This window comes from Tachypleus tridentatus, chromosome 7 (genome assembly GCF_004210375.1).
Source record: "Tachypleus tridentatus isolate NWPU-2018 chromosome 7, ASM421037v1, whole genome shotgun sequence".
In the NCBI taxonomy this organism is placed as follows: domain Eukaryota; kingdom Metazoa; phylum Arthropoda; class Merostomata; order Xiphosura; family Limulidae; genus Tachypleus; species Tachypleus tridentatus.
Genome location: NC_134831.1, coordinates 102,342,132 through 102,352,951, shown reverse-complemented (window position 1 = coordinate 102,352,951; position 10,820 = coordinate 102,342,132). Strand labels below are relative to the sequence as shown.

General features: G+C 31.7%; 1 long non-coding RNA gene across 3 annotated transcripts in view; it reads right to left on the bottom strand.

The window, feature by feature from the left end:
• LOC143256312 (uncharacterized) overlaps positions 1–10,820 on the bottom strand; it is a 604,741-nt gene that overhangs the window by 557,432 nt on the left and 36,489 nt on the right. For all 3 annotated transcript variants that reach the window (XR_013031238.1, XR_013031237.1, XR_013031236.1), the window contains exon 2: positions 10,390–10,494. This is a non-coding gene — a long non-coding RNA (uncharacterized LOC143256312). The remainder of the gene's footprint in view (positions 1–10,389; positions 10,495–10,820) is intronic.

The following is a 10,820-nucleotide window of genomic DNA, read 5'->3' as shown; positions in this document are numbered from 1 at the left end:
CATCATGTATCATTAACTACAGTTACTAACCTGACACTGTTCTATATATACATGATGTATCACTAACTACAGTTACTAGCCTGACACTGTTCTATATATACATGATGTATCATTAACTACAGTTACTAGTCTGACACTGTTCTATATATACATCATGTATCATTAACTACAGTTACTAGCCTGACACTGTTCTATATATACATGATGTATCACTAACTACAGTTACTAGCCTGACACTGTTCTATATATACATCATGTATCATTAACTACAGTTACTAGCCTGACACTGTTCTATATATACATCATGTATCATTAACTACAGTTACTAACCTGACACTGTTCTATATATACATGATGTATCACTAACTACAGTTACTAGCCTGACACTGTTCTATATATACATAATGTATCATTAACTACAGTTACTAGTCTGACACTGTTCTATATATACATCATGTATCATTAACTACAGTTACTAGCCTGACACTGTTCTATATATACATGATGTATCACTAACTACAGTTACTAGCCTGACACTGTTCTATATATACATCATGTATCATTAACTACAGTTACTAGCCTGACACTGTTCTATATATACATGATGTATCTCTAACTACAGTTACTAGCCTGACACTGTTCTATATATACATGATGTATTAGTAACTACAGTTACTAACCTGACACTGTTCTATATATACATGATGTATCATTAACTACAGTTACTAACCTGACACTGTTTTATATATACATGATGTATCAGTAACTACAGTTACGAGCTTGACACTGTTTTATATATACATCATGTATCACAAACTACAGTTACTAACCTGACACTGTTCTATATATATACATCATGTATCATTAACTACAGTTACTAACCTGACACTGTTTATATATACATGATGTATCACTAACTAAAGTTACTAGCCTGACACTGTTCTATATATACATGATGTATCATTAACTACAGTTACTAGTCTGACACTGTTCTATATATACATCATGTATCATAACTACAGTTACTAGCCTGACACTGTTCTATATATACATCATGTATCACTAACTACAGTTACTAGCCTGACACTGTTCTATATATACATCATGTATCATTAACTACAGTTACTAGCCTGATACTGTTTTATATATACATGATGTATCAGTAACTACAGTTACGAGCTTGACACTGTTTTATATATACATCATGTATCACAAACTACAGTTACTAACCTGACACTGTTCTATATATACATCATGTATCATTAACTACAGTTACTAACCTGACACTGTTCTATATATACATCATGTATCATTAACTACAGTTACTAACCTGACACTGTTCTATATATACATGATGTATCACTAACTACAGTTACTAGCCTGACACTGTTCTATATATACATGATGTATCATTAACTACAGTTACTAGTCTGACACTGTTCTATATATACATCATGTATCATTAACTACAGTTACTAGCCTGACACTGTTCTATATATACATGATGTATCACTAACTACAGTTACTAGCCTGACACTGTTCTATATATACATCATGTATCATTAACTACAGTTACTAGCGTGACACTGTTCTATATATACATCATGTATCATTAACTACAGTTACTAACCTGACACTGTTCTATATATACATGATGTATCACTAACTACAGTTACTAGCCTGACACTGTTCTATATATACATAATGTATCATTAACTACAGTTACTAGTCTGACACTGTTCTATATATACATCATGTATCATTAACTACAGTTACTAGCCTGACACTGTTCTATATATACATGATGTATCACTAACTACAGTTACTAGCCTGACACTGTTCTATATATACATCATGTATCATTAACTACAGTTACTAGCCTGACACTGTTCTATATATACATCATGTATCATTAACTACAGTTACTAACCTGACACTGTTCTATATATACATGATGTATCACTAACTACAGTTACTAGCCTGACACTGTTCTATATATACATAATGTATCATTAACTACAGTTACTAGTCTGACACTGTTCTATATATACATCATGTATCATTAACTACAGTTACTAGCCTGACACTGTTCTATATATACATGATGTATCACTAACTACAGTTACTAGCCTGACACTGTTCTATATATACATCATGTATCATTAACTACAGTTACTAGCCTGACACTGTTCTATATATACATGATGTATCTCTAACTACAGTTACTAGCCTGACACTGTTCTATATATACATGATGTATTAGTAACTACAGTTACTAACCTGACACTGTTCTATATATACATCATGTATCATTAACTACAGTTACTAACCTGACACTGTTTTATATATACATGATGTATCAGTAACTACAGTTACGAGCTTGACACTATACTCTTCAACATACAGTGCATGTCTAGGAAGAAACAACTTTTATAAATTTATGAATGTTCCACTGATGTAACTGTCTTTATACGGTATAACAGATACATAGTTGACAAATGTAATTTTACGGAAAAGCGACACGTGTAGGAGTTCTTTAGAACCATTACATCAGCTGTGAGAAGTTTTTAATAGTTGTAAAGGTACGATCCATATAAATGTCTTATAAATATATACCTTGTATATATACGTTCCTTATAAATGCATATTGTATAATTACGTGCCTTATGTATATATGTACAATTACTATATATATATATATATATACGCTTTACACATATGTAATGTATATATAAGTTCCTTATAAATACGTGTTTTATATATATATGATTTATAAATACGTGCCTTATATATTTACGTGTCTTATCTTCTGTACCAGTTTAAGACTACCTGAGTGGAATATAGACTGTATCTACAACTATATCCGAATTTATATTTAAAGTACACCGACTGCCATATTATGAGAAAAAGATAAGTAACCAAGATAAGTAACTTGTCCAACTACCACCACCACACACAATTTATGGTTATAAAAAGAACTGTTTAGAATATCTAGTGCTTGAAGTGAGGTAAACTTACCGGTGGAGAGAGGAGTTTGTTGGATTAGGTTAGGGTTAGGGTTAGTTTAGGTTAGGTTATTATATATAAATGTATATACATAGGGCGTACGTTACACGTGCTAGTGAAAGATATAGTTTCGGATATATTTAACATATCACTTCGAAACACGATGATATGTTCCACATGAAAGTTATTCGGTTCGACTACTTCTCTCCTGTGACAACAGTCTGTGTACACACACATATTAAAGGAAATACAATTATGTAACTGAAAACTGTGGTTCACCACCCCCCATTCTTTATCTTTATTCTTGATTTGGTGGAATAAGAAACAAATCCCTTGTTTGCCAGAGTCGTTTCTCCTGGTCCCAGAACTAATACTTCACGCTCTATTCCGTAGTAATGAAATGCCATTTACTTCTGTTCGTTTCTAAATCAACATGTTTATCTCCGGGTTTTTGCGAGGATTGATGTTTGATATGAACATTTCTTTCTCTCGGTCTGTCGGCCATTAGATTCATGTGTTTCTAACATGTGTGTTTGTGTGGAATAGAATTTTCAAGTTTGCTCATGAAGAAAATTACACTGTACGAGACATCGCATTCATTCGGGTCTTTCAGAGCATATAAATGGACCTACCAAACAATCAGTTTTATCTATTAAATCCAATAATACTTGTAATCCAGATTACACAGTCACATTGTGACTGTTTAAATCTGTTTCATAGGCGTACATTTCAGAAAATTGAACGATTTAAGATATATATATAGTCACGTGGTTATATCACTGTCTTCATGAATTTAAGACTGAGCTTTAGATTACATACGAAGCTGTAAAACAACAACGTTGATGTAAGAGTGGCTGTCAGTTTCAAGAGATACAGATAATAAGTTTGTTAAAGACTCGAGACAGGAAAATCTGCCTGAAGTTAAATATATGAATTGTCTCTTATATCATACACTAGGGTAGTCAAACATGTAAAGGAAACAACTGTTCGTATAATGATCCACGAAGTATTGCATATTGGTAGAAAGACAGTCAACATATAATTTACTGGGATATGTTATATTGGTAGAAAGACAAGTCAACATATAATTTACTGGGATATGTCATATTGGTAGAAAGACAGCCAACATATAATTTACTGGGATATGTTATATTGGTAGAAAGACAGTCAACATATAATTTACTAAGATATGTTATACTGGTAGAAAGACAATCAACATATAATTTACTGGAATATGTTATACTGGTAGAAAGACAGCCAACATATAATTTACTGGGATATGTTATATTGGTAGAAAGACAGCCAACATATAATTTACTGGGATATGTTACATTGGTAGAAAGACAGTCAACATATAATTTACTGAGATATGTTATATTGGTAGAAAGACAGCCAACATATAATTTACTGGGATATGTTATATTGGTAGAAAGACAGTCAACATATAATTTACTAAAATATGTTATATTGGTAGAAAGACAGCCAACATATAATTTACTGGAATATGTTATATTGGTAGAAAGACAGTCAACATATAATTTACTAAGATATGTTATATTGGTAGAAAGACAGCCAACATATAATTTACTGGGATATGTTATATTGGTAGAAAGACAGCCAACATATAATTTACTGGGATATGTTACATTGGTAGAAAGACAGTCAACATATAATTTACTGGGATATGTTATATTGGTAGAAAGACAAGTCAACATATAATTTACTGGGATATGTTATATTGGTAGAAAGACAAGTCAACATTTAATTCACTGGGATATGTTACATTGGTAGAAAGACAAGTCAACATATAATTTACTGGGATATGTTACATTGGTAGAAAGACAAGTCAACATATAATTTACTGGAATATGTTATATTGGTAGAAAGACAAGTCAACATATAATTTACTGGAATATGTTATATTGGTAGAAAGACAGTCAACATATAATTTACTGGGATATGTTATATTGGTAGAAAGACAGTCAACATATAATTTACTAGGATATGTTATATTGGTAGAAAGACAGCCAACATATAATTTACTGGGATATGTTATATTGGTAGAAAGACAGCCAACATATAATTTACTGGGATATGTTACATTGGTAGAAAGACAGTCAACATATAATTTACTGGGATATGTTATATTGGTAGAAAGACAAGTCAACATATAATTTACTGGGATATGTTATATTGGTAGAAAGACAAGTCAACATTTAATTCACTGGGATATGTTACATTGGTAGAAAGACAAGTCAACATATAATTTACTGGGATATGTTACATTGGTAGAAAGACAAGTCAACATATAATTTACTGGAATATGTTATATTGGTAGAAAGACAAGTCAACATATAATTTACTGGAATATGTTATATTGGTAGAAAGACAGTCAACATATAATTTACTGGGATATGTTATATTGGTAGAAAGACAGCCAACATATAATTTACTGGGATATGTTATATTGGTAGAAAGACAGTCAACATATAATTTACTAAAATATGTTATATTGGTAGAAAGACAGCCAACATATAATTTACTGGAATATGTTATATTGGTAGAAAGACAGTCAACATATAATTTACTAAGATATGTTATATTGGTAGAAAGACAGCCAACATATAATTTACTGGGATATGTTATATTGGTAGAAAGACAGCCAACATATAATTTACTGGGATATGTTATATTGGTAGAAAGACAAGTCAACATATAATTTACTGGGATATGTTATATTGGTAGAAAGACAAGTCAACATTTAATTCACTGGGATATGTTATATTGGTAGAAAGACAGTCAACATATAATTTACTGGGATATGTTATATTGGTAGAAAGACAAGTCAACATATAATTTACTGGGATATGTTATATTGGTAGAAAGACAAGTCAACATTTAATTCACTGGGATATGTTACATTGGTAGAAAGACAAGTCAACATATAATTTACTGGGATATGTTATATTGGTAGAAAGACAAGTCAACATATAATTTACTGGAATATGTTATATTGGTAGAAAGACAAGTCAACATATAATTTACTGGAATATGTTATATTGGTAGAAAGACAGTCAACATATAATTTACTGGGATATGTTATATTGGTAGAAAGACAAGTCAACATATAATTTACTAGGATATGTTATATTGGTAGAAAGACAGCCAACATATAATTTACTGGGATATGTTATATTGGTAGAAAGACAGCCAACATATAATTTACTGGGATATGTTACATTGGTAGAAAGACAGTCAACATATAATTTACTGGGATATGTTATATTGGTAGAAAGACAAGTCAACATATAATTTACTGGGATATGTTATATTGGTAGAAAGACAAGTCAACATTTAATTCACTGGGATATGTTACATTGGTAGAAAGACAAGTCAACATATAATTTACTGGGATATGTTACATTGGTAGAAAGACAAGTCAACATATAATTTACTGGAATATGTTATATTGGTAGAAAGACAAGTCAACATATAATTTACTGGAATATGTTATATTGGTAGAAAGACAGTCAACATATAATTTACTGGGATATGTTATATTGGTAGAAAGACAAGTCAACATATAATTTACTAGGATATGTTATATTGGTAGAAAGATAGCCAACATATAATTTACTGGGGTATGTTATATTGGTAGAAAGACAGCCAACATATAATTTACTGGGGTATGTTATATTGGTAGAAAGACAGCCAACATATAATTTACTGGGATATGTTATATTGGTAGAAAGACAGTCAAAATATAATTTCCTAAGATATGTTATATTGGTAGAAAGACAGCCAACATATAATTTACTGGGATATGTTACATTGGTAGAAAGACAAGTCAACATATAATTTACTGGGATATGTTACATTGGTAGAAAGACAGTCAACATATAATTTACTGGGATATGTTACATTGGAAGAAAGACAGTCAACATATAATTTACTGGGATATGTTATATTGGTAGAAACACAAGTCAACATATAATTTACTGGGATATGTTATATTGGTAGAAAGACAAGTCAACATATAGTTTATTGGGATATGTTACATTGGTAGAAAGACAAGTCAACATATAATTTACTGGGATATGTTACATTGGTAGAAAGACAAGTCAACATATAATTTACTGGAATATGTTATATTGGTAGAAAGACAAGTCAACATATAATTTACTGGAATATGTTATATTGGTAGAAAGACAGTCAACATATAATTTACTGGGATATGTTATATTGGTAGAAAGACAAGTCAACATATAATTTACTGGGATATGTTATATTGGTAGAAAGACAGCCAACATATAATTTACTGGGATATGTTACATTGGTAGAAAGACAAGTCAACATATAATTTACTGGGATATGTTATATTGGTAGAAAGACAGTCAACATATAATTTCCTAAGATATGTTATATTGGTAGAAAGACAGCCAACATATAATTTACTGGGATATGTTACATTGGTAGAAAGACAAGTCAACATATAATTTACTGGGATATGCTACACTGATAGAAAGACAGTCAACATATAATTTATTGGGATATGTTACACTGGTAGATAGACAGTCAGCATATAATTCATTGGGATATATTATATTGGTAGAAAGACAGTCAACATATAATTTACCGGGATATGTTATATTGGTAGAAAGACAGCCAACATATAATTTACTGGGATATGTTATATTGGTAGAAAGACAGCCAACATATAATTTACTGGGGTATGTTATATTGGTAGAAAGACAGCCAACATATAATTTACTGGGATATGTTATATTGGTAGAAAGACAGTCAACATATAATTTACTGGGATATGTTATATTGGTAGAAAGACAGTCAAAATATAATTTACTGGGATATGTTACATTGGTAGAAAGACAGCCAACATATAATTTACTGGGATATGTTACATTGGTAGAAAGACAAGTCAACATATAATTTACTGGGATATGTTATATTGGTAGAAAGACAGTCAACATATAATTTACTGGGATATGTTATATTGGTAGAAAGACAGTCAACATATAATTTACTGGGATATGTTATATTGGTAGAAAGACAGCCAACATATAATTTACTGGGATATGTTATATTGGTAGAAAGACAGTCAACATATAATTTACTGGGATATGTTATATTGGTAGAAAGACAGTCAAAATATAATTTCCTAAGATATGTTATATTGGTAGAAAGACAGCCAACATATAATTTACTGGGATATGTTACATTGGTAGAAAGACAAGTCAACATATAATTTACTGGGATATGTTACATTGGTAGAAAGACAAGTCAACATATAATTTACTGGGATATGTTACATTGGTAGAAAGACAGTCAACATATAATTTATTGGGATATGTTACACTGGTAGAAAGACAATCAACATATAATTTACTGGGATATATTATATTGGTAGAAAGACAGCCAACATATAATTTACTGGGATATGTTACATTGGTAGAAAGACAAGTCAACATATAATTTACTGGGATATGTTATATTGGTCGAAAGACAGTCAAAATATAATTTATTGGGATATGTTACACTGGTAGAAAGACAATCAACATATAATTTATTGGGATATGTTATATTGGTGGAAGAACAAATTCACATATAATTTACTCAAATATCTCAGTAAATTATATATTGTCTGCCCCCTTACTACCGAGATAAGATATGTGAGTTAAGTATATATTCATCAGAAAACACCTTCTGTGGCTATAGGTTCGCTCATAGTTTATAATACTATCTACGTAGAACATTTGTATATATATTGTTTCCCTTCGGTGGCTCTGAAGGCTTATAAAGCTGAAAATCGGGTTTCGATACTACGTTTCACAGAGCACAGATAACCTATTACATATCTGGAATCATACTGCCGCTAAAATGTTAATAAGCCACTTGATTAAAAGTTCCCGATGGTAAGTTCACGGATTTCGCTTCTTCTGTGTGGGTATTTGGGTATGTTTTAAATACCCAGGAGGGTCCGGTGCACCGGATCTTTTCCTCCATGCCTAGCTTACATGTCGGTTACTACTATGTTGTTGTTTAGTACTTTTGGGCCAGAGTATCCCACAGAACTCCAGCCCTATTTAGGGCAATGTCCGTCTATTGTCTTGATTTGCCATTTTTTTTACTTTATCTATTTATAATTATTTTCCTATTTTATTCTATTTTTATTTTTGTACTTTTATTCTTATATGAATATATTTATTTCCTTTTTTCCATATATATTTATCGAAAAAATAAAATAATAATAATAAAATAAAACAATATGAAAAAATTATACTAATTTTAAGTGTCTAGTGCAGGGTGGCCAGCTTGATTTACGTTTCTTGAATATATATTTATAGGTTTGTTTGTTTTGGAACTTCGCACAAAGCTACTCGAGGAGTATCTGCGCTACCCGTCCCTAATTTAGTAGTGTAAGACTAGAGAGAAGGCAGCTAGTCATCACCACCCACCGCCAACTCTTGGGCTACTCTTCTACCAACGAATAGTGGGATTGACTGTCACAATATAACGTCCCCACGGCTGAAAGGGCGAGCATGTTTGGCGCGACGGGGATGCGAACCCGCGACCCTCAGATTAAGAGTCCCACGCCTTAACACGCTTGGTCACGCCGGGCCTATATTTATAGGAGAGAGGTACTTAGGACTATGCTCGTCATGTACGTTGTATCTGTCGAGACCACACATACGTCATTTTTAAGCCACTTTTTATTAAAATAATTTAGTACATTATACAAGAGTCTTGTTTCTATATTTGTATACTTGTACATGAATGTGGATGTAGTGCTACGTGGTACTTTATAGACTGTAGTTAAGATTGAATTCTGTATATTTTGTGTAATTGTTTTTGTGTTATGTTTATCCAGGTTGGATATGCGTATTCTATTATAGATCTAATGTATGTTTTGTAGGTTTTTATTATAGGATTTGATCTTGACCTGAAAGACTTCTGGAAAAAGAGCAAATTTTACAAGACTACATTTTACAGCATACTAACAATATCCATATTCATTTGGTATCATAAGTTAATCCTAAAAATTTAGCAGAAGTATCAGTCTGTAAAGATGATCCGTTCATGTATAACTTTGGTGGATAATTATTCAGTTTATTTAATCTGCTGTACGGATTTCCAATGAAATAAAACAGGGGTTTGATTTCTCGTGGGTGGTGGACACAACTAGTCCAGTACGGTTTCTTCTATAAACAACTACTATACAAAGAAACTAATTTTAGAATACTAACATTTATATTAACTAAACCTCTGATACACCGGGATGAATGTAGTCGGACATGTTTCTTTTTTTAGCTTTTGCATTAATGTACCAAATCCCAGATTCGATAAAAATACATTTTGTAAACGTACCTACTGTTCAAGAGTCTTTAGAATACTTGTCTTTTGTTTCAACCATTCTTCATGGAACACTGAAGGAGTCGAGAGTTCTCAATGTTCGAGGTCGTGGTGTGGTTCCTGTTAAAAACAATACGACAAAGGTTAATGTTTATTACTCACAGAAGTCAAATGAATTTTCTTGTTGTTGTTCTTTTACCCTATTAAATCTTTATTTGTTATTAAGCACTGAGCTACAAGAAGAGAAGTCCGCCACTGGGAAGTAAAACCTTCAAGTTCTTTCTTATATCGAAGCTACATAGCGCTGTCCGCTTTGTCCACCGAGGAGAATCGAACCCCCGATTTTAGCGTTATAAACCTAAAGACTTACCCCTGGCCCACCGTTTTAACTGACTTAAATGTTAAATTTTTGTTATTAACATAAAGGATCTCATTCGTGAAAGCCC